Here is a 27,723-nt window from a genome sequence, read left to right on the forward strand (position 1 = left end):
CAGGTTCCGATAAAAGTAATCAGACCAAAAAAATTGTTAGCCCCAAGGTAAAGTTCAGATAAGCTTCTTAAATTTCCTAAAGACACTGGTATTGTACCGGTTAGTTTATTATATGATAAAGCTAAAATAGTGAGTGATCTCGTCAGGTTTCCGATAAAAGTAGTGGGACCAAAAAAACTGTTATTCCAAAGATAAAGTACAGATAAGCTTTTAAAATTTTCTAAAGATGACGGTATTGTACCTGTTAGTTTATTAGATGACAAATCTAAAATGATGAGAGATCTCGTCAAGTTTTCGATAAAAGTAATCGGACCAAAAAGATGATTATTCCCAAGGTAAAGTTCAGATAAGCTTTTTAAATTTCCTAAAGATACCGGTATTGTACCGGTTAGTTTATTATACGACAAAGATAAAATAGTGAGTGATCTCGTCAAGTTTTCAATAAAAGTAATGGGACCAAAAAAACTATTATTTCAAAGATAAAGTACGGATAAACTTCTTAAATTTTCTAAAGATACCGGTATTGTACCGGTTAGTTTATTAGATGACAAAGCTAAATGAGTGAGAGATACCAAATTTCCAATTTCTGACGGAATGTTGCCAGAAATGTTATTGAAAGACAAGTCAAGGATGTTGAGGTTAGAAAGGTTACCTATATGTGAAGGAACATAACCATAAAGGGAGTTGTAGCTAAGGGTAAGCTCAATCAAGTTAGGAAAGGAAGAGAATCGGAGACTATTAAGCGTACCTCTCAAACTAGAATTGGGCAGACTTATGTTGATGACACTGCCAGACTTGTCGCAGCTGATTCCGAACCAGTTGCAAGGGCTCTCTCCAGCCCAAGAAGACAGGAGAGACTGGCTTTGGTTGTCAAGACTAACTTTCCATTCTAGAAGAGCTTCCGCTTCCTTCCTTCCATTTGCTACTTCAGCTCCAGTAGCCGAGTAAGCAAAAGAAGCAAGGAAGGAAGCATAAGCAAGTAAGGAAAAAACCAAAAAAGGTGTGGATAAGAGAAAGATGTGGGAAGCCATGGCCTTGGTGGTTTAATTTCTTAAAAAGGATGTATAAAATGATTTGCCCTGCATACGTATATATATCGGAGTTAATTATAAGGTGGAAATTTCCTTTATGCAGGGGCAAAACTACAGGGAGGTCAGCTTGATCATAAATAGGCAGAACAGTCAAGAGAAGAAAAATACATGCTGATATCTTAATAGATTTACTACTGGACAACTACCTGCAGAGTCGTGTCACGAGAAGTGATGAAGATAAATTCAACGTAGCTCAAAAAGCTATGTTTTTTAGAAATAAAATATATTATGATACTTTTTTTATCCTTAATTTAAATCATTTAATTTTTCTTATATATTTATTCTAGTTTTTATTTTGTTTTTATTGAATAAATAACGTAAAATCATATTAATAAAAAATAAGGAATTATATTGAAAATTTATTTTGTTTTAATGAAATTCAAATTATTACTTAATATGTATTTATCTCTTAATTTCCTGACCTAGTATTCAGATAGTGTTAATATCTTTTATAATATTTTTTTTATATGTTTTTGTTTTACCTTTTAGTTTCCTGTGCCCACTTAATTTCAAAGAGAAACCTCAAATTTATCATTCAAGAATAGTCTCAATTATACATTTAAAATACATTTTGTATAAATTATATAATTAAAGAATTTTTATTTTTCAATTGTACCATTATATTAAATATAATTAACGAAAAAGTTAAGTATTTGCGTGCTCCTCACATAATCATCACCAGAGAAGGAAATTAAAAGGGAATTTTTCTTCAATTTCTTAACAAGATAAGTCACAAGCTTCACATGAGATCAAAAAATAAAACTCCAAGTCTTTTAATAGTATTCCTAAACAGTATTAAAAGATAAATTCCTTTCAATTTTATCTTATAAAAGGGATCATGTGAGAAATGCATAGATAATTAACAATTTCATTAACTATATTTAACGGGATGCTTCAATTGAGAAATAAAAATTGTTTAATAGTGCAATTGATACCAAAAAAAAAAAAAAACTTTTGGTCCCTACCATACCTTCATATCTCAAGCGAATCTCATCCTTCTTTTTCTTCAGAAAAAGATCGCATAGAAATTGATGCAGCAAGTGACAATTATCAAATAACTTACCGTTGCTATATATTTTGCTAGGATACGACTTGAGGTGTAAGCTCAGGATTCACCTAATAAAATTCTATCTGCATGTGTATCATAAATGGCACAAGGTCGAGGAGTGCTGATTCTATAGCCTCATAGTTGAGAATAATTAGGAGGTTTAACCTAATGGTTAACCAACCCTTTCTATATATATGTGTAGGGCAATATACAATAACAATGATGGAGGTTACCACACAAGAGTATGTCTACAATATTTCCTGTATACAATATATATTTTCTATATAAATACATTCTATAATATGCCACCTCAAGCTGAGAGTGGAGGATCAACTCGAAACTTGAAACGAAAAGCAGTAAACGAAGAAGTAGGAAGTGGCTTAGTGAAGACATTGGCAAGTTGATCCTGAGAGGAAATAAAATGAATCCGAATCTCCTTTGCAACTCTATCTCGGACAAAATGATAATCGACCTTAACATGTTTTGTGCAAGCATGAAAAACAGGATTCACAGACAAATAAGTGGCATCAAGGTTGTCACACCAGATAATAGGAGCAGAAGCAGATAGAATCTGGAGATCTATTAATAAGTACTTAAGCCAGATAACCTTAGTAGTGCCATCGGCTAAGGCTTTGTACTCAGCTTCAGTAGAAGAGCGAGCAACTGTGCGTTGCTTACCGGATTTCCACAAAATCGGCGTCTAACCAAAGAACACAAGGTAACCACCCGTAGATTTTATATCCTCAACACTGCCTGCCCAATCTGCATTTGTAAAACCATGTAAGGCAAAAGAAGAACTTCGAGTAATATGTAAGCCATGTGATGTCGTACCTCGAAGATCACGCAAGATGCGTTTCATGGCAGCCTAATGAGAATCTGTAGGAGCATGCATAAATTGACAGACTCTATTAACAGCAAAGCAAATATCTGGGCGTGTAAAAGTGAGATATTGAAGAACACCCATAATTTGATGAAATCGTGTAGCATCAGAAAACAATGGATCGGGCAGAATGGTAGCTTTGGATGTAGAGATAGGAGTATCAACAGGTTTGTAAGACAACATACCAACCCGAGTGAGGATGTCAAGTGTATATTTATGCTGGCGGAGCATAAGACCCATACTAGTAGACTGAACCTCAATACCAAAAAAATAATAAACAGAACCCAAGTCGCGAAGCTTAAATTCTGAGCTCAGTAGCTGAATAAGGCATTGGAGCAGAAGAGAATTACTACCCGTAAGCAGAATATCATCAACGTAGACCAGAAGATAACAAATATCAGCACAATTAGAGAAGATAAACAATGAGGTATCCACCTTAGAGGCACGGAAACCAATAGATAACAGGAAATCGTTCAGACGAGTGTACCAAGCTCGCAGAGCCTGTTTTAAACCATATAGAGATTTATGCAATCGACACACATGAGAGGGGAGAGCAGAATCAACAAAACCTGGAGGTTGTTTCATGTAGACCTCCTCGTCAAGAACACCATTAAGGAAGGCATTATGGATATCAAGCTGATGAATTTTCCAACCACATGAAACAGCAATGAAGAAGACTAATCTGACGGTCGCCTGTTTGATGACAGGACTAAAGGTTTCAGAGTAATCAAGCCCTTCTTGCTTAGTGAAACCTCTAGTAACTAGATGCGCCTTATACCTCTCGATGCTACCATCAGATCTACGTTTAATCTTGTACACCCACCGACTACCAACAACATTCATGAAGGGGTGAAACGACACTAAGGTCCAAGTTCTGTTTGCATGTAAGGCCTGAATTTCCTCACGCATATCACTATGCCACGCCTCATATTTGTTAGCATCATTAAAAACAAGTGGCTCATGAGAGGGAGGAGAAACTACCTGGCTGAAGGAGGCAGCAGAGGTTGCGGCAGTGGCAGTGGACTGCGCTGTCTTGGGCTATCTTGGACGAAGGACCATGGGATGTTGACGAGCAGCTGGGCATGGAAAAGTGTGGCCTGTACCTGGAAGGTGCTGAAGAGGATATGAGGAGAGGTCTACACAGAGCTGCAGACCAGTTGGAGAAGCAGTGGAGGGACTGGTTGGCACTGTAGACACTGGTGAGGCTGCGGCAGAACTAGGATGTTCTGCTGCAGAACCGGGCTGTTATGCTGTAACAGATTTGAGAACATGCACATCCGGTGATGGAGAACCTGTTCCTGCACAATGATCATTGGAAAAACAAGTATATGGTGACAATATGACAGTGTGGGATGGTGATGAAGGGGTGGCAAAATCTATGGGCAAAGGGGTAGTCTGGTGGGGTGTGGTAGAGGGCAGAATTGGGTTGTTGTTGGGGCTGGTTTGGTAAGTAGAAGGCTGAAAACATGGAGGAGGGTTTAAGGATGGAAGATAGGTAGGTTGGGTGGGAGGTACCAGTAAGGATGTTACCTGTTCAGACTTCGCAAAAGGAAAGACATTTTCATGAAAACAAACATGACGGGAGACATAAATACGATGAGATTCTAAATCAAGACAACGATAACCAAGATGGGATGAGCTATAGCCTAAAAACACACAAGGAGAAGACCAGAAATCTAATTTATGAGCATGATATGGACGCAAAAAGAGGAAGCAAAGACACCCAAAAGTACGTAGGAAGTTATAATCAGGAGTGCAATGAAACAGACACTCAAACGGAGATGTATTTTGGAGAATAAGAGTAGGCATGTGATTAATAACGTATACCGATAATTCAAAAGCATAGTTCCAAAATCGCAATGGGGCACTGCATTGGCCTAAAAGAGTTAGGCCATTTTCAACAATATGTCGATGACGACGTTCAACAGTGTCATTTTGTTCATGAGTATGAGGACAAATTAACCGATGATGAATACCAATGGTCTGAAAAAATTTATTTAATTTATGATATTCACCGCCCCAATCAGTTTGAACAGATTTAATTTTAAGTGAAAACTGACGCTCAACAAGTGTTTGAAAACGTTGAAAAGTGAAAAGGACATCAAATTTCGCAGCAAGCGGATAATACCATATATGTTTGGTATGCGCATCGACAAAAATAACAAAATAGCGAAAACCATCAGAAGAAAACATAGGAGCAGGACCCCAAACATCACTAAAAATTAAATCAAGTGGGGCAGAAGTTTTGTGACTTGTAGGTCGCAATGACAAACGGGACGACTTGCCTAAAGGACAAGCTTGACACTGGGTAAGAGAACGTCTAGAAGTACATAAGATTTTATTGCTGGAAACTAACAAATTTAAAATGCGAGGGGTTGGATGACCCAAACGACAATGCCACAAGTCGGCAGTCGCGGAGATGCAAGGAGACCAAAAGGCTTGAGGAATTGACGTGGCAGAAGACTCGGAGAGGACATAAAGACCATCATGACTCTGACCGGAAAGGAGAACTTCCTTGGTGGCGAGATACTTCACATAAAACATAGAAGCGTGAAATTCAAAATAAACATGATTATCACGATAGAATTTTTGAATAGATAACAATGGTTTGGTAATGTGAGGCACATGGAGAACATTAAATAATGTAAACATGCGTTTTGGGGAATGTAATGTAGTATGTCCAATATGGGATATGTCAAGGCCCTTACCGTCACCAACATGCAAAAAATCATTACCAAGATAGGGTGCAAAATCGGTCAGAGTTCAAGATCAGGTGTGACGTGTTGATTTATGCCGGTGTCAGGGAATCGAGTCGCAGCAGAAACATTCCCAACAACAAGGTGAGCAGAGGGCTGCTGAGTGCTGTTGCAAAACTGGGAACAATGAGGAGCTGTGTGACCGAACTGGAGCACAAATGGTAGCGTACATGCTGTTGTCCAGACCACTGCCCAGCGCTAGAGTTGTGCCTGGTCTGCTACCAGTGGTTTGGCCGCCAATCTGTAGCAAATTAGCCCCTGTTCTGGGGAGTGTAACGGTTACTGTTGGGACGTCAATTACCTCTAGAGCGACCCCTGTTGTGGCTGAAGTTGGGGCTGTGATGAGACATAGCATGGTGAGCAGAAAACTATGGTGTTGGCAGCAGTGGTGGCTGCTGCGGCAGAGAAGAAGAAGACAGTAGAGAGGGAGTGGTAGCCATGGAATGGAAAGAGTTATTGTGCAGAAATTCATGGGTAAGAAGGTGGTTGTGAAGATCAGCATATGATAGCGGTTCTGCCTTGGTTATGAGACTCGTTACCAAGTCTTTGATCTCGCCACAGAGGCCATGAAACACATAGAGATTGAAGTCTTTAAGAGACATTGGGCGACCAGCTGCAGCCAATTTGTCAAATAACGATTTGGCTTGCTGCATGTATATACTAACCGATGAGTCATCTTGCCGAAGGTTTTGAAAGGAGCCATGGAGTTGCATGATGCGAGAATTAGATGGAGAGGCAAGCGCTTTCTTAAGAGTGCGCCAAACACAATGCGAGGTAGAACAATCTATCACGAGATGCAACACATCCACGGAGAGAGAGAAGAGTAAAGCACTCAAAATAAGTTGATCATGTTGCTTCCAACGAAGAAAAGAAGGGTTGATGGTAGAGGAAGAACCAGCAGAACTGTCAAAAATATGAGATGGAGGACACGACACTGAGCCGTCAACGAAGTGAAAAACACCTTGACCAAGGAGATATGGCTTCATCTGCATTCACCAATAGAGATAATTTGTGTTCGTAAGTTTCAACGAAACAACTTGGGTAGGTGTTTGATAAAGGAACGATAGCTGGAGTGTGTGTTCCCATGAGAGGCAAAGGAATGGCAGAGACTTGTGAGGAAGAATCAGAGACATGCTCTGTAAGTGGAGGCTGCTGTTGGGGAGAAAAGACACCACCAGCAGCAGCTTGGGGATGGCTGGCCGGCTGTGCTGCACCACCGGTGGAGAGAGAGAAGTCGGCGGCAGCAGTAGAATCCATGTAGGAAAAATAGAGAGAAGGTCGGCTGCAAAAGGAGGGAGGGAGAAAAGATTTCTGACGGCAGAAAGCTCTGATACCAAGTTGAGAATAATTAGGAAGCTTAACCTAATGGTTAGCCAACCCTTTCTATATACATGTGTAGGGCAATATACAATAGCAATGGTGGAGGTTACCACACAAGAGTATGTCTACAATATTTCCTGTATATAATATTTTCTATATAAGTACATTCTATAATACTGAGCAACCAAATTCACAACATCTTCCTCTCGCAAAGGGCATTAATTTATATGATTAGGTGCAGCGCAATGAGGAACATAAGAACAAAGAATTATGACATTTACAGGATGCAAAACTTGTCTGCTAGCTTTACAATCATGTATGCTAAATATATATCACTGATGATTGATGAGGAGTTGATAATTTATCAACACTCTTAACCCTGCCATTTTCACCATTTTCTACTTGTACATTAAAGGTCCGGATCTTGAGACTGCAAACCGTGGTAGTGGACTACAACCTGTGCTCCCAAAAGTTGAGCCTTCGACAACAAGTTTAACTTTTCTGCTTGAACTATAATCCAAAGGCCCAGAGCGGTGAACATTTCGATGTTTATTATCCGTGCTGCGAAGGCTTCCTCTATCTATATCGTACAAATGGTTCTGGCTATGGGATGATGACCCCTTAAAATAACCTGAATCATTAACACCATGCTGTTGTGTTGAGTCTCCACGAGGCTGCTTCACTACAGGAGATGTGTGAGATAGTGATACAGCAGGTGAATGGCGGGGTGAGACACTTAGTAGTGCTAGAGGCATGGATGGAGAATTTGAGTAGTATTGGCTATAAATTGAGTGGATGGTCATGCCGTTTGGGCTGTCTAATGCCCCAAACACATTCATGCGGGTGATGAATCAAGCCCTGTAGCCCTATATCGGTAAGAGCGTGGTGGTATAGTTTGATGACATTTCAATTTACAACATTGATCCTAGGGTGCACCTACAACATCTTCGGGAAGTTTTGACCGTGTTACGTAGGGAGTAGTTCTTCGCAGCAAAAACAAAGTGTGTGTTCTTAACTGACCGGGTCTTGTTCTTGGGTTACATCATTTCTTCTGAGGGGCTTTCAGTAGACGATTCAAAAATTAAAGCCATCAAACAGTGGCCACAATCGCAAACTATGACTGATGTCTGAAGCTTCCACGGGTTGACCTCGTTCTATCACCGTTTCATTCCCCACTTCAGTGGCATAATGACCCCAGTGACTGATTGTATGAGAAGCAATGGCAAGTTTGCGTGGACACCTGAGGCCGAGATAGCCTTCCAAGAAATCAAGAAACGATTGACCACCGCCCCAGTACTTGTCCTACCATACTTTTCAAATCCATTTGAGCTACACTATGACGCCTCAAAGCTAGGAATCGGGGCGGTTCTAATCCAAAATGGCAGGCCTATCGCCTTCTTCAGTGAGAAACTTTCAAGGGCAAAATTACGGTACAACACCTATGACGTTGAATTTTATGTAGTGGTTCAAGTGGTAAGGCATTGGCGACATTATCTATTTCTTCAACAGTTCGTCTTTTTCACTAATCATGATGCCCTCAAACATATGGGGAGTCAAGATAAGATTTCATCTTGACGTGCATCTTGGGCTGCATACTTGCAACAATTCACTTTTGTCATTAAACACAAGACGGGTACACTGACTCGAGTGGTTGATGCCCTCAGTCATTGAAAAAATTTGCTGGTTGACATGCGTGTCAAGGTATTGGGTTTCGACTCCTTTCAAAAGTTGTATGCATTTTAAATTTTCTAAAAATGCTGGTATTATACCAGTTAGATTATTATTTGCCCTGCATACGTATGTGTAAGGGAAAGAAATGATAGATTTGGTTTGATGATTGAGAGGAAGGTGAAGGACAGGGTAAAATTAGTGATCAGAACATTCAACTACTCGTAATTAAGAGCTGCGAACTATTGGTATACATTTATGAAATGATTATAAATGCTGAAAACTTAGTTGAGGTTGAATGGGACCAAAAAGACTGTTATTTCCAAGGTAAAGTTTAGATAAACTTCTTAAATTTTCTAAAAATGCTTGTATTATACCAGTTAGATTATTATTTGCCCTGCACACGTATGTATAAGGGAAAGAAATGATAGATTTGGTTTGATGATTGAGAGGAAGGTGAAGGACAGGGTAAAATTAGTGATCAGAACATTCAACTACTCGTAATTAAGAGCTGCGAACTATTGGTAAACATTTATGAAATGATTATAAATGCTGAAAACTTAGTTGAGGTTTAGGTTTTGACATTGAAATTAAATTCTACATGGTTCTTATTTGATACTGAAGGACGTGACACATCTGTACAACAAAAGGATGGTCTATTATAGCTCTTGTATCATATATATATATATATATATATATAGCACTCAGTCACTCATCATACTCCTGACCTCTCTTACAAGATGAGTAAAAACTTTTCCATGACGACGAGCAAAATAGTATGTTCCACACTATGGTGGAAAAAGACATAAAAAGGCAAGATATCTTGGGTAATCATTGAGGAGCTGTAAAATAAAATGCATAGATCAAATGAAATTCGAGGTTGATTGATTAAAATGAGTATAAAGATGAAGATTCCTTCTTCTGTAGTGCATCCATTCCTTAGTTAATGACAGATTTGGCTTGAAGGATTAAAGAAAGGTGCAGGACAGGGGCAAGTTTAGTGATTAATTAGAACATTCAATTACTCATAATTAGGAGCTGTGGACTATTTGCGATGCCGATCTTGACTGGAAATGAAGCCTTCATTATAAATGCATGAATTAAAAACTTAGTTCCAGTTTGTCAGTGTTAGGTGGATGTCGAATTCTGGTGGGGTTTCTCTTAGCATCTTCGCTATAAAGTATCATGGAAAATTAAGAAATTGTGACTTTGATATTTTCCTTCTTCGTTGGTATGTCTATTCCATATTTAATGCATTGGTACGTTGCATCAGAATCTCAGTTATGATGAGTGGGTGTAGAAGAAGTCAACAAAAAAATTTCCAGTAGCAATGAAAAAATCAGATGAGATTAGTGGTACAAGGGTGCTTCAGTGAAGCCACTTTGACGATCAAGTCAGCATTTGTAATATGAAAGTTATGCAAGTAGAGTTTGTATGTAAAATATGTAGAGAATGAGAGACAAGGACAGGGAGAGAGGGCATCCTACAGGTTTATTTTTGTTCTGTAGGACTTCTTGGAGTGGGTTTAGTCCGTACCTTCAGCGCGTTGGGCCAAGTAGCCATAAAACCATAAGAAAGAGAGCCTATAGTTATGAAAAGATCTAATATGTGAATTTTTTAAGAGAGCGCAAATTGCATACCATATTAGTTGCTCCCCATCACAAAATAAATAAGGTTCACTCGGTCTGAGACAAAATAATTTTCTTATATGATATAATTTGAGCAGATCAGTTCTTGTTCGATGAATTGCCCGAATGGACTTTGAAGATGCAACTCCTTAGATGCAACTCATATTTAATTGCCCGAGCCATCTTGTTTGATGAGTTGCCTAGACGTTCAGAGGCTTTAGAGAGTGACATGCAGTTTCTTCATGTGTGAATCAAACCAGCAAAGACGGATACTAGAGATTCCTAGCTGGATGACCAGCCAATGTGCTTTCTAGGATAGCTGAGGAGCTATCTAGGATGACTTCAGAGTTTTTTTTTTTTTGCATGGTTATCCATATCAGATAAAGTGTGCCTTTATAGTTGGACATGGTTGAACTAGCATTGATTTCAATAATAACGAGATTCTTGGATAACTATAAGAAAACACCAAAAATATTTAATTTTATTCATCCAAGTTTCTACTAAATTACAAATTACACAACCTTATTTATACTAGTATTAAGCTTAATCAAACAAGAAAAAAAAATCTAAATTGAATAAGCAAGATTAATAACTAAAACTAAATAAGATTAAATAAAATTCCTAAATGAGAAAAAAAATAAGTAAATGCTCATGCATCAATTTTTCCTGGGATAGAAAAAACTCGTTCTTAAATTTAAATTATTCTTACTTTCATCTTGTAGATATCCAATCAAGACCTTTCAACCTATTTTCTTTATTCACCTCATGTGTATTACAATCTTAAATATGAGTTTCATCCCTTATTTTACATGGGAACATCAATATATTGGAACATTACTTCTCTTTCATGGTTTCTAGAATCTTAAATTGAAAATCTCAACGTGCTTCATCAATATACATTGCATCCTTATAATTCTTAAATAACTAAACTTTTATGATAATAGTAAACTTGTAATTAAAAGTATCAACATTACCTAAATCAATAATTTTTTTTCATTGAATACATTCCATATTTTTTGTACACTCAATCTTTAGCCTGGTAATGAAAAAACCATTGAGGACATCATCATTTTCATTACTGTTATTGTTTATGTTATAATTAATGTCATAACTTAATTTTTTACTGTTTTTATTTTTATCTTATTTCATTTTATAAAATAAAAAAAATAATAATGAAAAAAATGAAAAAATGAATTGAAATGAATGAAGAATAAATTTAAATTTGGGTCAAGACAACATAAATTGAAAGTTTAGGGACTTACTTAAACTTTGAATTAGTTTAATTAACCAAATCAAGAGCTTAATTGAAGAAATGATATATAAATTTGGGGACTTAATTGAACTTGGAATTAGTTGAATTAATGAAATCATGGACTTAATTGAATAAATACCAAAGTTTGGAGCTGATTCAGGTTAAAATTGCAGGAAATTAAAATACAAGAACCATGTTGTAAATGGTGCTAATTACAATTTACCCAGGGTCTTGATTACAAAATTTGGTCTCTAAATTTAGATTTTTTAAATCTTTTATATTATTTTATTTTGAGATGTTTTTAAATATTTTCCGTATTCATTATAAATTCCGCAATAAAAACTGTCTTATTAGAACTAATAATCCAAGGAATAACTTTTTTCAACCTGGATGATAGAACTTTAGAAACAATTTTGTATAAAACATGCACATACTAATTGGTTTATATTGTGAAAATCCGGTGGGTAGCTTGGGTTTCGGTAAAAGAGCAATATAAGAAGTGTTGACAGTACCCATTGGAAGCTTAGCATGCCTGAAGAATTCAATATTCACCATCTGAAAAATTTATTTTTCTAGATAGTTACATGAGAAAGTAAAAGTAAATCCATCTGGTCTTGAAACCTTTGACCCATCTGTCGATACACGACGTCGGGCGACGGCTCCCGCTTTTTTGTTTATTTAACAAAAAGGGTTTTTTTCTCGATTGGGGGAAACAAAGATTTTATTGGAGTCGCCATCTAGTAATTTGAGGGAACTAGAAATCCCAAATTAGACATTGGTCCCAGAGATTCGGGTACGGGGTTAGTTATGATTAAGGGAAGGTAGACACCACCCTTAAAACATCCTTTCAATAGAAAGGTTACCCTTACTTGTGTGTTTTTTGTTTGATTCAAATGCGATTATATTTTGGGCTTATTTGTAATTCTTTTTTAAATGATTAACGTCGGTCCCTAAAAATAGGAGACACGTTAAAAATGACATCAGTCCCTAAAAATTAGGAGACTCGTCTAAAATATTGACGTTTGTCCCTAAAAAGGAGAGTTACGTCTGGATTACCAAAAGAAATAATGGATATAATCCATTTATATTTTGGGTTTATTGGTAATTTGTTTTTTTTCAAATGGTTAACGTCGGTCCCTAAAAATAGGAGACGCGTTAAAAATGACATCAGTCCCTAAAAATTAGGAGACTTGTCTAAAATGTGACGTTTCAACCCTAAAAAGGAGAATTACGTCTGGGTTACCAAAAAAATAATGGACATAAGCCATATTTGGTATTTACATTTTTGACATCGGTCCTTTTAAAAAAAAGAGACGTGTCGACTTTGGTTTTTGAATTTTTTACAACATGCAAGAAAATTTACAAGCATTTGTATATAAAAAATATCAAAAATACCAGTAGAAACCCCGAAAAATTACCTGAGTGCCACTGTATAGGCAAAATAATGAAATACCCTTGGATTTCTCCAAAATTCACAAAAATGTCACTGGCGGCGCGTGTGGCCCACGCACGGTTACTGTTGGAGGCGGTGAACTTTTTTGGCGAGATTTCCGGCCAAAAAATGGTTGCTTCTGGTAGATCTGAGGGCGAGGATTCTGATGGCGGTGGTCTCGACGGTCGTTGATGGCTGATGAGTGAGAATCGATGACTTGAAGCTTCGGTGGCCGCCGACAATCGCGGCCCTTTTCCGGCCAAATGGGGCAGAGAAAACGCTGAAACCGGCCGGATGTTTGCTTTATATGAGGATAGAGACCTTTATGTGGTGGTTTGGAAGCTTGAGACGATCGGATATGGGAGATCGGAGGAGAGAGAGGGAGTCGCCGGCGAGGGGAGAGAGAGGCTCTGGGTTATGCTACGGTGCGAACGCTAGCACGGTACACCGGTGCAGCTGAGGCCTGTGATCCGTTGGATCTCTGATGGAAAGATCGTGCGGCTGTGATTGGCCCGATCTGCAGGTTGATCGGACGGTCCGGATGAACGGAGGTTTGATCGGGTGTGACGCGGTGCACCGAAAGCTCGGTACACCGGATGACGTGGCGCAACGGGATCAAATCTTGGAATATTTCAAGGGCTGAGATGTGTCTGGGTTTTAATCTGGTGTGATAAGCCCTATTGTATTTATTAAATCAACGGTTCAGATCTAAACACTATTAGATCTAACGGTTAGGATATATTTGGTATTTTTAATATTGTTTTTAATAAAAATCAATATCCTACTCTCGTGAAGAAATAGTAAAAAAACCTGAATAGTATGTATGTAATCTCTCTTCTCTTTTTTTTCTTTCTTCCTTCTTCTTCCGTCCTCCCTTTCACTGGCGCACTGTCACTGGCTATTTATAGCCAATGACAGGGACGTCCAAATCACCACCGATTTGCTTTGAAGAAAAAATGGATCACCTGCTTTCGGTGCACCTGCTCTTGACAAATTTTTTTATTTTATTTTATTTTTATTTTTTATTATGTATAATAATATATATTTATATAGGTAAAATTAAAAACTCAATTCAGTATTAGAAAAAGCCCGTCTCAACCGCTAAAAATCAATTTTAATGACCGAAAATAACAGTTTTGACCCAAAATGACCTGAAACTCATTTTTTACCCTAGTCGACATGGTTTGACCCGTATTGACCTGGTGAACTCGGTTTTGACCAGAAATGACGGTTTTGACCCGAAAACGGCCTGAAACTCATTTTTTACCCTGGTCGACATGGTTTGACCCGTATTGACTCGGTGGACTCGGTTTTGACCCGAAAATGACGGTTTTGACCCGAAACGGCTTGAAACTCATTTTTTACCCTGGTCGACATGTTTTGACCCGTATTGACTCGGTGGACTCGGTTTTGACCCGAAAACTCATTTTTTACTTGGCCGACATGGTTTGACCTGTATTGACCCGGTGGAATCGGTTCTTATGGAAAGATGCGGTTGACTCGAGAAAAATATATTTTTGAATTTTCCTTTTTTTTAATTTTTTTGGATTTTTATAAATAATAATAGAAATAAAATAACATTTGAGAAAATCTTGGTGGATCCAAAATTGGGTTACAACAGTTGCCCCCTCTTTACAATGCTTACGGTGCAAAGGCATTGGAAAATTCATTTTCTTTTGACTTTGCATAGTAAGTTTTGTAAAGAAAAACGATGGAAGTGTTGAAAAATACACAGATTTTTCAGTTGGTCTAATTCTTATGGGCGACCTGCCCAAATGAAAAACATGAAAGTGTTTTCAATATTGATCTTGTGAAATACATGAAAGTGATTTCAGATTGATGTTGTGAAATACATGAAAGTGATTTCAACATTGGTTTTTTTTTTTTTTGTGAAATACATGAAAGTGATTTCAACAATGGTTTTGTGAAATACATGAAAGTGATTTCAACCTTAGTCTTGTGAAATACATGAAAGTGATTTCAACATTTGTTTTATGAAACACATGAAAGTGATTTCAGATTAGCATTGTGAAATACATGAAAGTGATTTCAACAATGGTTTTGTGAAATACATGAAAGTGATTTCAACATTGGTTTTTTTTTTTTTTTGTGAAATACATGAAAGTGATTTCAACAATGTTTTTGTGAAATACATGAAAGTGATTTCAGCAATGGTTTTGTGAAATACATGAAAGTGATTTCAACCTTAGTCTTGTGAAATACATGAAAGTGATTTCAACATTTGTTTTATGAAACACATGAAAGTGATTTCAACATTTGTTTTATGAAACACATGAAAGTGATTTCAGATTAGCATTGTGAAATACATGAAAGTGATTTCAACAATGGTTTTGTGAAATACATGAAAGTGATTTCAACATTGGTTTTTTTTTTGTGAAATACATGAAAGTGATTTCAACAATGTTTTTGTGAAATACATGAAAGTGATTTCAGCAATGGTTTTGTGAACCGACCCGTCTGTGAAATACATGAAAGTGATTTCAACATTTTTGTGAAATACATGAAAGTGATTTCAACAATGAGCTTCAGGGTTGATGAAAAATTCTAAAGGAAGTCATACCTGTATGGTTGAGATTTGATTTGTAAATCGATCTCAGAGATGATGAAATCTTCTCAAGAAAGTCTTGTATGTACGGCTGGGATTTGATTTGTAATTGGATCCCAAAGATGAGGAAAGCTTTTCAAGAAAGTCTTGTATGTACGGTTGGGATTCGATTTGTGGATCCCAAAAATGAGGAAAGCTTCTCAAGAAAGTCTTGTATGTACGGTTGAGATCTGATTTGTAAATCCCAAAAATGAGGAAAGCTTCTCAAGGAAGTACTGTATGTACAGTTGAGATTTGAGCTGCCGTTCAAAACGATGGTAGGAGTAAATTCCTTATAAATCACGCAGTATTTGGCAAAAGACATCATCAACTTCTTGCATTTTCAATACTCTCAAAGTTCTCAACTTTTGAAGCTTTAACCATGTCTTCCTCTTCTTCCAATGCTAACCCAAACCCTGTTCCTGCAGTAGAGCCTGCAGTTTGGCGTACTACCTTTGAAGTGAATGGTCGTCCAGTTACAATAGAGGATACTGTAATGGACAATGAAGATATTGCTGTAGCTGTGGCTAGAGACATGATCCTTCCTCGTGATGAAATAATGTTGGCAACCAGGACCGATATTGAAGCAGTGAATCAGTCACTTGCTCTCAGTATCAGAGCTACCTCGTCTTTGGTGAACGTTGCAGAGCGTCTTCATGCCAGAAGACTTGAGTTGAATACTCAGGTTCTTGATCTCAATCATCAGATTGAGAATCTAAGGAATAGACTCCGTGATGAGAGACGTCACAGAAACAACTTGGAGAGGAGAAACCAAGAGTTAAATACACGTGTTGACTTTTGGAGGGACTATGTTAACACACGACACCTCGAGTTCGAGGAAGAGATGGAGCGCATGCATAAACAATTTGAGGAATTCCGAGGCATGATTAACCATCAAGATGAAAATATCCCTGATCGTCCTCGCACTGTTTAGCATTTGTACTTGTAAACCCCTTTTTCCATGAATAAAAATCCATCTTTCTTGTCTTCATTTATGAATTTTGCTTTTGTGGAATTGCCATCTTTGATGTGATTTACAAGAACTTCAATTCATGTGAGTCTCGTTGGATCCCAGTGGGAATTTTGTTTCTTGAAATATCTGCAAAACAAATATGCAATGCCCGTGAAGTTAGATGATATGCAATGCATCTTACCTGTTTTTGAAATATAGGTTCCCCCCTCTTTGATGCTTCATCGTCATGGGGTGGCTTTGTTTGCATTCCAAAGCCTTCTTTGTTCTTTCGATGCATTGGCTCATTCATGTGCTAGCCATCCACTCAGCTGTAAATGCAGTGCCCATCTTGGGCTGTCCGCGATGATTACTACTCTCGCTGTTTATCAAGCTTGACAATGCCCCCAAGTGTAGTGTTGCTTGATTTATCATGAAGAAGCTTAACAAATCGTTCATCTCCTGGATTCTTTCAAGAATTGTTCTCTGATTGATTGTGCGCATCGTGCCAACACCCATCAAGATTGTCAATCAGTTATGAACTCGACTTTAGTTGAAACATACCCTTCAAGTATATGCAGTCATCCACTTTCATGGAACTGTCATGTCATTCAGACCTGCATTTCATACTTTGCAGTAAAAGCTCATCGTTGTATGCTCAGTTTCTTTCTCAATAAGTTCTTCTCAACTCATCTAACCAGATTGTGAAAAGAAGTGTCTCGGCCTCATCAATGATGTTGCTTTTATCACCCATACTCATGTGGTGCAGTGTGCATTTGAGCTTCAAATCAGATGGTCCCACGGTCAGTCTAGGTCGGTGCGATGCATCCTTCCAACATTCATTCAAAAGCAATCATGTGATAACATCTTTCAATAGTCATAGCCATATTGGAGATGATAAACCAAGATGAAGATATGAAAATGTCCTTCAAGTACATCTTTGCTCTCAATTGTTGTCGGGGTTTACTGGATCATAAACTGTTCTTGAACATCATTGCCCTTAATTGATATGAATGTGCTTGTCGCGGGTGCGCGACGTCGCGGCGGGTTTTCCACTTTTAAAATCTAGGAAGTGTGTATGGTATCTATCTGGCAAATATGGGGAGACAATGAATTCTTGTCTTTTATTGGTGGAAAATGGAATGGGAGTCGCCACCTAGTATTTTGGTCACTAGGAACCCTAACTGGTCTTAGAGATTGGGTACGGGGACTGGTTGCGTAAAGGGAAGGTATTAACACCCCAAATACGCCTTACCTAAGGTAAGCTGCATTGTTTATTTGTCTGATAAAATTCAAGGTCTCGTTGTGTTTCCTAGTTGTTGGTCTGTCTATGGTTCAAGAAAAGTCCTCCTCAATAAGGAGGTCCTTATCTTATCGGGTAAAACCTAACCGTTCTAACATCTATATAAAAACTATATTTTTAACATCAGGAATATGTTTTACGTATAAATTCATAATCCCAGATACTAAAAGAAGACAAAAAGATTTTTTTGAATTTTTGAAATATTGGCCTAGTTCTCATGGCTCGAATAAACTGGTTATTAAAGCCAAAATGCATGCTAATACATATATTGATTTTTGAAATTTCCTTTGTTGTGTGAAAATATGATGTTATAATATTTATATATATATGTTGGAGAGACTAGGCCGTATGCATGAAAACAAAACATTTTTTTTGTAATTATGTATTTTTTGATGTTTTGACGAAAATCGGGTTTTTTAATACCGGATTTGTATCATTACAGTATAAAAATACGAATCGGTATTGATCAAAATACAGAAATAAAATTACAACAAAATCACATATTTTTTGAAATAATTTTTTTGAAGAATTTTTGTTCGAGCGGGCCAGACCCGGCCCAAAAGGAAACTGGGCCAAAATCGGCCCGAAATAAATTGGGGCCTGGTTTCTACAAGGCTGGACTCAGCCCAGCCCAAAACCACATGACTGGTTACTGTTCACTGTACATGTGAACAGTAACCCGTTAATTAATTAGCCGGTTACTGTGCACACAGTAACCGGGTAATTATTTTCTGCATGCAAGACGATGAACAGTAAACGGAGATAAGGGTCAGAGGGCTGACCTGTGGTGGCTCTGAAGGCGGTGCTGCTGGCGGTTGCTGACCGGAGGATGGCCTGGACGGTGTAGAAGCTGGAAGGCGGAGGCTTGCTCCTGTGGAGGCTGGCGTGGAGGAGGCAGTGCCGCGGTGGAGGTTGGTGGCTTCACTGGCGTGCACTGGTCCCGGCTGGAAGAAGAAGGAGCAGATTCCTGCAGAGGAGAAGGAAAGGTCTCGGCTGGAGCTGTTGGTGTGACTGAGGAAGGAGCTGCTACTCCGGTTGCTGCTGGGCGTCGCTGGGAGAAGGAGGACTGCTGTTGGCAGGTGCAGAAGCTGGAAGGCGGAGGCTTGCTCCTGTGGAGGCTGTCGCTGCGGTGAAGATCTGTTGCTGGCGTTGTGTTGATGGGAGGGAGAGGGGGCAGTGTTTCTTTGGGACTGCTGGAAGAGAATGAGAGGAAAGGGGGGGCTGCCCCGGTTTGGCTTTGCAGGAGAGGGGGTTGTCCCTTGTTGCTGGCTGCCGGAAGGGAAATGGGGCTGCTGTGATGAGGTGGTTCCGCCGGAGGTTGCAGCGGTGGAGTTGGAGGAAGACGGTGTCGGTTTCCTGTGGCAGAGGAAGAAAGAAGAAGAAGAAAAATCTGCAGAAATTGGGTGAAGATGCTGGTTTTTTTGCTGACTTTGGACCCGAATTTCTCCCCCCTCAGGTCTTCAACAGAGATTCTATTTATAGGCGGTGTAAGAGGGCCATATTGTCTATATTGGGAAACATTTTCAGCCCTTGATTCGACTCGAGGAATCCAAACCGTTGGTTCAAAGTGTGCACCTCGAGCTGCCAAATTTGGCAGCTCAAGGCCGTGAACTGCCCGAGGTGGCCACTTAGAGCCACTCAACGGAGCCGTTTCTAAATTTTTCGACCCGACCGGACCATTCTCCGGGATAAAGGGGTTTCAGGTGGACATGTTGGTGCATGTGTTGTCGGATTTGGGGGCCAAACGAGGCCGAAAACACGCCTAGAAGTCGGCCACTCGGGCAGCTTGGTGGGGAAGAAAATGAACAGTACCAGGTTCCTGCCCCCCCTTTTTTTAAAAAAATGCAAAACGGCGCCGTTTTTGATAAAAATAGGGATTTCTTTGCCAATTTTCAATTTAGTCCTCCGACTTTCAGTTTCGTTCAATATTATTCCCTAATTGACCATTAAACTTTTAATTTCTTCAATCTGACCCCCGGATCAAATCCAATACAGCCCCTCTGATTTATGCGCCTTTTCCAAATTGGTCCCTGGTTTTGGATTTTCTCAATTAAGTCCCTAATTGGCCATTAAACTTCAATATTTATGCAATTAAGCCCCTGATTTAACCAAATCAACTCTCAAAAATTATAATTTGCCCCCAGAACTTTAATTTCTTCCAATTAAAGCCTAAATTGACTTAAAACTCATTTTTCCTTGCAATCAAAAACCTCTATAAACTCAAATAAACCTTCAATAAAATCCAATTGAGTCCATAAACATCCAATTTTGGCCCTTTTCTCTTCAAATTAATTTTCTCTTCCAACAGGGCTCTCCTCCTTCAAGAATATACTGTCAAAAATCCAATCTTTGTATTTTTAACCTCATTGACCAATTTTCCGACCATTTTCTGAACGCTTCTACCTCCTGTTATTTTTCTAACCTCCTTTGGCTAGATATATATTTTATATATATATATTTTGTGGGGACCCAAAAATGGGTTACAACAGTGCTCATTCACTGATTATCTTTCTTTGAACCATATTGTCCTCAGTTCATTGATTCATCATTTGATCATCTCTATCCCCCAGTTGATTTAAACACTGTTTGTTTTCCTTCTCGAAGGTCCATTGTATTGCCCCCAGGAGTGTCGAGGAGAATTGATGTCATTTCTGTCAGGAATTTGCAAACTTGGTCGATGTTTTTCTTGTTTGAAAATCTTTCTTATTTTGGAATCAAATCTCACATTTCAAAGGTCATGTCTATTCAAGTCTGATTGTTGAAATGAAATCAGAGAGATGTCAATTTTTGAAAGTATTTTTGAAAATTAAGCTTTATTGGTCAAAGATCCAACACACGCTATTCAATATAGTCCTTTGATTGTCTTGTATTTTGAGAGAAAAGAAATTGACTCGTTGTAAGATTAAAATGGTTTTTCCATGGTTCTTTGTATCCATTTTAAACTCTAATTTTGGGTATATCTTTTGATTGTCTGTGATGAGGTGACCTTTTATGAATTTGTGGAAAAACAAGGTACCCGAGTCAAAACTTGAGGCTTTATCAAGAAAGATTGTTTCTTTTTCTTAGCAACAATTTTATCAGCATGCATAATAATCAGTAGCTTGATTCATGAAGTCACGACCTGTATGAAACAACTCTTCAAGTTTTGAGATCGCCATTTATCGGTTCAGATTGCTTACTTGATTAAAAAGGACTTTCTAAAGCACGTAATGTAGGCTATGGTTCATGGCTATGAAAGGAAGGAATTTCACAAGCTCAAAAGGTGTTTGAGGGTTTCAAGAACCTAGGATCACCATCAATTACTCATCAATCTTTTTTCCTCACGTTGTCTTTGTAGAGACAGTGACATATAACCTTGTTAATCTCAAAAATCAAAATTTGTTTAACATAGGTCATAACGCAAATCCAACTTTTCTTTGATGAATAGCCAATCTAATCTTTTGAAGATCGTAAAGGCTTTATCATAGACACACCAAAAGACATCACACTTGATTTTTCGGGTTAACTTTTGGCATTTGTTGTGTCTTTATCAATCTTTGGCTTTCTTCTTCTAGCCCTTTCTCAATCATTGGACTTTTGTTCTAAGCCTTCCCTTTATCCATTGACTCTAACATTGTCTTTGTCTTTTCTAGGAAAAGATTCTCATTGCCCCCAGTGTGGGGTGTGATCCTAGTCAGGGTTTTTTATGAAAGAAATATTCTATCAGCTCAAAATGGGACTGCAAGGGATATATATTTCAAGAATTGTGAAAGGATGAAACAAAAATGGCCTTTTCTCATTTCAAGCAAGGTCGGTTAGAACCGATAAATTTTGACCTCATCCAATGTAATGATTTAGACTTGTACGAATCATAATTCATGAGTCCATAACTAATGAATCCACTACGTGTCATTATGCATACTGCTAAAACGTAGCTACATGGTGTGTGGTTCAATTTCATGTGTGAGCTCAAAAGTTTCTTGGTCACCTCATGTCATTTCAACAAGCATCGAGTCATTCAAGCAAAATAATTTTAATCTTCAGGATTGACTAATCTTAAACGCATGTTGGAGCTTGATCAAAATATTTTGTCAAAATAACCTTTGAAAGAAACATCTCATGCTTTCAGAACAACAAAGGGACAAAGAAAAGACATGTTTCGTTAAAAGATGAGATGTGATCCCAAAATAAAATGCAGAATGACAAAACTCATAACAAAAAGGATCGACAGTTTAACACTCTTCTTGGATCAGCTTTTCTGGCGATATCTGTGTTTTGCCAAGCATTTCGATCACTTGTCAATCTGAGGATGTTGAGGTGACAATATGGCCGATGACGTCATTTTGCACAAACTCAACTTGATTCTTGAAATTCTTGCAACCGTTCAACTGAATGGCACAAAATCCCCCAATGATATTCATGTATCTTTTACTAAGGGATGAGGGCTCAAAGGCGCACTCAAAAGGAGTTAAGGGCTCAAAGGCGCACTCAAAATGGAGGTAGGGTTAGAAAACACACTACCTAAGGGATGAGGGCTCAAAGGCGTACTCAAAAGGAGTTGAGGGCTCAAAGGCGCACTCAAAAGGAGGTAGGGTTAGAAAACACACTACCAAAAGGATGAGGGCTCAAAGGCACACTCAAAATGGAGGTGAGGGCTTAAAGGCGCACTCAAAAGGAGGTAGGGTTAGAAAACACACTACCAAAGGGATGAGGGCTCAAAAGCGCACCCAAAATGGAGTTGAGGTCTCAAAGGCGCACTCAAAAGGAGTTGAGGGCTCAAAGGCGCACTCAAAAGGAGGTAGGGTTAGAAAACGCACTACCAAAAGGATGAGGGCTCAAAGGCGCACCCAAAATGGAGTTGAGGGCTCAAAGGCGCACTCAAAAGGAGTTGAGGGCTCAAAGGCGCACTCAAAAGGAGGTAGGGTTAGAAAACGCACTACCTAAGGGATGAGGGCTCAAAGGCGCACTCAAAATGGAGGTGAGGGCTCAAAGGCGCACTCAAAAGGAGGTAGGGTTAGAAAACGCACCACCAAAAGGATGAGGGCTCAAAGGCGCACTCAAAAGGAGTTGAGGGCTCAAAGGCGCACTCAAAATGAGGTAAGGCGGAGTCAGGGCAATAAGTCCAGAGTCTAACAGATGCTGGTAGACAAACTCGAGTGGTTGAGGTATGTCAATATGGCAAAGACATTTGAGCAATTGATGTTACAGTAAGACCTGGTTGGACCACATAATTAAGGCTTCCCATCGTCAGAGTCATCCTTTGATTCATCTCTCATTATTGTTCTAGAATCCTTGGCAGAATCTTCAATCGTTCCCCTCTTTGTAGCTTGTTCAATTCTTTCGACAATCCTCACAACATCATGTCAATCTTCCCATGTTGTTGTGGTTATTTGTGGATTGGTAGAAACTTTCCAACAGCCAGGTAATCTTGGTAGCGCACAGAAACATGCAGCACCACCATTGCTGATGTGTGGAATCACGCATTGTCTCAACTGGGAGAGAAAATGACGAATCTGAAACCCTTTTATCTCCTCTTTGATTCCTCACTGGCAGTACAGCAAACAAACACCTATAGTGGGAATTCTGCTTTGTTAAAGTTGCAATGTCTGCTCTTGTTTTTTCTCAGAGCAGCATCCGATACTACTGGACCGGAATGGTGTTCACAATAGAGATGTCTGGAAAGAAGGCCAATACACCAGGAACAAAAAGCTAGCAGCTATTATGTGCTCTTGGAATATGTGAAGGCTTTGAACGACTATCAGTGCAGTTGAACGAGAACAAGGGTTATCATTAATTGATGACTGAAGGCATTGCTGTCATTGTTCATGACTAAAAAGGAGATGTGCAACTTCAATGGAACGTGGACAAGTAGTGTTCCCAGCAAGAGACTGTGCAAACGTTCCCTTTCCATTCTTGAAGCTCAACACTTATTCAAACAGATTTATGAGTCGAGTAGACCTCAGCAGGTGGGGGAACTTATGTTTCAACCCTTCAAGTAAATGCAAAAATGGATACAAAATGTCATATGTTTTATGCATGCTTGTTATTTGTTGCAAGGTTTCCTTATGACGAGGAATAGACCAGATCAGATTCTCTTAAGAAAGTTCTCACTGAGGACTCCAAACCTACAGGAACTTGAACTGATTTGGGGGAGAAATTTGATTTTTATTGGATATCCTTCAGTTGTTTTTCCTTCTACTCTCTTAGCAGAAGTAACCCTACCATGATGTTTTCATGCCTTCTTCACTGACTCCCATAATTTCTTTGAGGTCTTGAAATCTTCATAAAATGTTGCCAGTTCGGTAGTCCTTGGAATAAACTGCTCATGTTAGATCCCACATCGGAAGCGAACGTCAAGAGCTAGGGCCTTATAAGTGCATGCTCATCTTGACTAGTAAGACGCGTTTAAAACCCTGAGGGGGACCTGGGTGGAAGCCTTAGGAATGGGTGGACCGGGGGCCTAGAAGGGACAGTATCTGACAGGGTGAGTGTGCTGCAATACTCTGAAAGACGCGTTTTGAGGTCATGCGTGCCTGCCAAGAACAAACCCGTCAGGGGGACCTAGGTGGAAGCCCTGGACATGGGTGGATTGGGAGGCCCAAAACGGACAATTTTTTTGCTAGTGAGGTGGGGTGTTACAGCTCAAATCAAAATTGTCGTAAAACCATGATAGGACAATAGTTAATACAGCAGCAGGCTCCTATCAACGGGACCCATGGATACTCACCACAATATGCCAGATAAGATTTGAAGTAAGAGTATCGACTCCTCCAATGAAATTGAGATTTATTTAGACTTAGAAATATTGATTCCCATGTGGTTCTTCCTACTTCATGCAAGTGTTTTTCAGCAAAATTCTCCAACTGAGAATAAAGATGCTATGGGGTGCCAACCAAACCTGAAATCTTCTCCTCAATCATATGACTCACAGTCCAGACAAACAATAACTATAAGCAACATCTTAAACGACCCTTTCCAGCTTTTCTACAATAATTCAAGGATGAGAAAGTTTCTGCCAATATTGTTGTAGCCGGGTTAATTTTAAGGGTCACCACATTTTTTAATACATTAACAGCCTCAAAATCGATCATTCCCTCAGCAGATGGGAAAAGAATCAAACCATATATGCCTAAGGCCAAAATTCTCAATCGAATTTCATTGCTTTCATCATGTAATCTCTTCTTGAATATGGCTTCTAGTTCATTCCAAAACCAACCTTGGCTATTTCCTCGTTTAGTTGCATGTGATTTTGCTAGTTGACAGTCTATCTGGGTAATCCAAGCAAAGTTAGAAAGTGCATGCTCTATAGGTGTGTAAAAGTACACCTTTTCTGACTTGGGACAATTTAGCAGGGATTCATACTCCTTGATAGTAGGAGTCATATCCACAGTATCAAATGTGAAGCACCGATATTCTGGATCCCAAAACCCTATCATGGCCTGAAAACAAGCATGTTGGACCCTAATTTTCAGTAAATGTGATAGATCCCCATATTGTTTCTGAAAAGTGATTTGATCATGAGAGGATAACTTTTCCCAGCAGTCTAGCAGTTGTCCTGTACCAAGTGGTCTGTCATCTAATTTAACATGCTCTGGCAACTGAGACTCAAATTCTGATGGCAAACAATCCCCTTCATCATGTTGGCTCAATTCTGATCTGGTCAAAAATTCCTCAATAGTAATGGGTTTTTCCATCTCACACTTCCTGTAAGGATCGGTGGAGATTTAATGAGCACATGAAATGTATATGAACATGTATGTTCATGCATTGACATTTGTTCGTGTCCTAATGGGTATATCCTACTTGATAGGATCTAGCTCATAAGGTTTGGCTCAGTTTAGTCTATCCTTAAAGATATTCTCCGGTTCTTAGATTGCCTGAATTACTCGTGAAGTAATCGGCCTCTTAACCTTATTCAACATGAGTAGGGGAGAAAGACTCCACAGTACTAGTTGCATAGGGTGAGTTACAATCCAAGCAAAAGTCCAAATGAGCATCAGTGGACATAAGTCACACTTGCCACTTGAATCTCTCTTTTCTAATCTTAAAAAGGACGAGCTCGGGTCCAGAGCTTTTATGGGTTCACAGTGAAGTGTGTGAATACACAAATAAATAATATGTTTGTATGTGATGAAATGAAAAATTGAAAAGAATCACAGTAGATATTGCATAAAATAAATAATGCAAATAAAATAAATGCCCAAAAATAAATAGCGATAAGAAAGAGCAAATGAAAAGCAAACACAAGCAGTTGGCTCAACCCTAAGTCCCCAGTGGAGTCGCCATTCTGTCGATACACGACGTCGGGCGACGGCTCCCGCTTTTTTGTTTATTTAACAAAAAGGGTTTTTTTCTCGATTGGGGGAAACAAAGATTTTATTGGAGTCGCCATCTAGTAATTTGAGGGAACTAGAAATCCCAAATTAGACATTGGTCCCAGAGATTCGGGTACGGGGTTAGTTATGATTAAGGGAAGGTAGACACCACCCTTAAAACATCCTTTCAATAGAAAGGTTACCCTTACTTGTGTGTTTTTTGTTTGATTCAAATGCGATTATATTTTGGGCTTATTTGTAATTCTTTTTTAAATGATTAACGTCGGTCCCTAAAAATAGGAGACACGTTAAAAATGACATCAGTCCCTAAAAATTAGGAGACTCGTCTAAAATATTGACGTTTGTCCCTAAAAAGGAGAGTTACGTCTGGATTACCAAAAGAAATAATGGATATAATCCATTTATATTTTGGGTTTATTGGTAATTTGTTTTTTTTCAAATGGTTAACGTCGGTCCCTAAAAATAGGAGACGCGTTAAAAATGACATCAGTCCCTAAAAATTAGGAGACTTGTCTAAAATGTGACGTTTCAACCCTAAAAAGGAGAATTACGTCTGGGTTACCAAAAAAATAATGGACATAAGCCATATTTGGTATTTACATTTTTGACATCGGTCCTTTTAAAAAAAAGAGACGTGTCGACTTTGGTTTTTGTATTTTTTACAACATGCAAGAAAATTTACAAGCATTTGTATATAAAAAATATCAAAAATACCAGTAGAAACCCTGAAAAATTACCTGAGTGCCACTGTATAGGCAAAATAATGAAATACCCTTGGATTTCTCCAAAATTCACAAAAATGTCACTGGCGGCGCGTGTGGCCCACGCGCGGTTACTGTTGGAGGCGGTGAACTTTTTTGGCGAGATTTCCGGCCAAAAAATGGTTGCTTCTGGTAGATCTGAGGGCGAGGATTCTGATGGCGGTGGTCTCGACGGTCGTTGATGGCTGATGAGTGAGAATCGATGACTTGAAGCTTCGGTGGCCGCCGACAATCGCGGCCCTTTTCCGGCCAAATGGGGCAGAGAAAACGCTGAAACCGGCCGGATGTTTGCTTTATATGAGGATAGAGACCTTTATGTGGTGGTTTGGAAGCTTGAGACGACCGGATATGGGAGATCGGAGGAGAGAGAGGGAGTCGCCGGCGAGGGGAGAGAGAGGCTCTGGGTTATGCTACGGTGCGAACGCTAGCACGGTACACCGGTGCAGCTGAGGCCTGTGATCCGTTGGATCTCTGATGGAAAGATCGTGCGGCTGTGATTGGCCCGATCTGCAGGTTGATCGGACGGTCCGGATGAACAGAGGTTTGATCGGGTGTGACGCGGTGCACCGAAAGCTCGGTACACCGGATGACGTGGCGCAACGGGATCAAATCTTGGAATATTTCAAGGGCTGAGATGTGTCTGGGTTTTAATCTGGTGTGATAAGCCCTATTGTATTTATTAAATCAACGGTTCAGATCTAAACACTATTAGATC

The 27,723-nt window shown here is 39.0% G+C and overlaps 1 protein-coding gene and 1 long non-coding RNA gene across 41 annotated transcripts in view; one reads left to right on the forward strand and one right to left on the reverse strand.

Moving 5' to 3' along the window:
* Positions 1-27,723, reverse strand: part of LOC18110403 (MDIS1-interacting receptor like kinase 2) — a 132,379-nt gene that overhangs the window by 94,178 nt on the left and 10,478 nt on the right. The window lies entirely within an intron of this gene.
* Positions 7,578-27,723, forward strand: part of LOC127904365 (uncharacterized) — a 35,709-nt gene continuing 15,563 nt past the window's right edge. The window contains exon 1 of the long non-coding RNA XR_008057474.1: positions 7,578-7,810. This is a non-coding gene — a long non-coding RNA (uncharacterized LOC127904365). The remainder of the gene's footprint in view (positions 7,811-27,723) is intronic.

Source organism: Populus trichocarpa, chromosome 15 (assembly GCF_000002775.5).
Source record: "Populus trichocarpa isolate Nisqually-1 chromosome 15, P.trichocarpa_v4.1, whole genome shotgun sequence".
In the NCBI taxonomy this organism is placed as follows: domain Eukaryota; kingdom Viridiplantae; phylum Streptophyta; class Magnoliopsida; order Malpighiales; family Salicaceae; genus Populus; species Populus trichocarpa.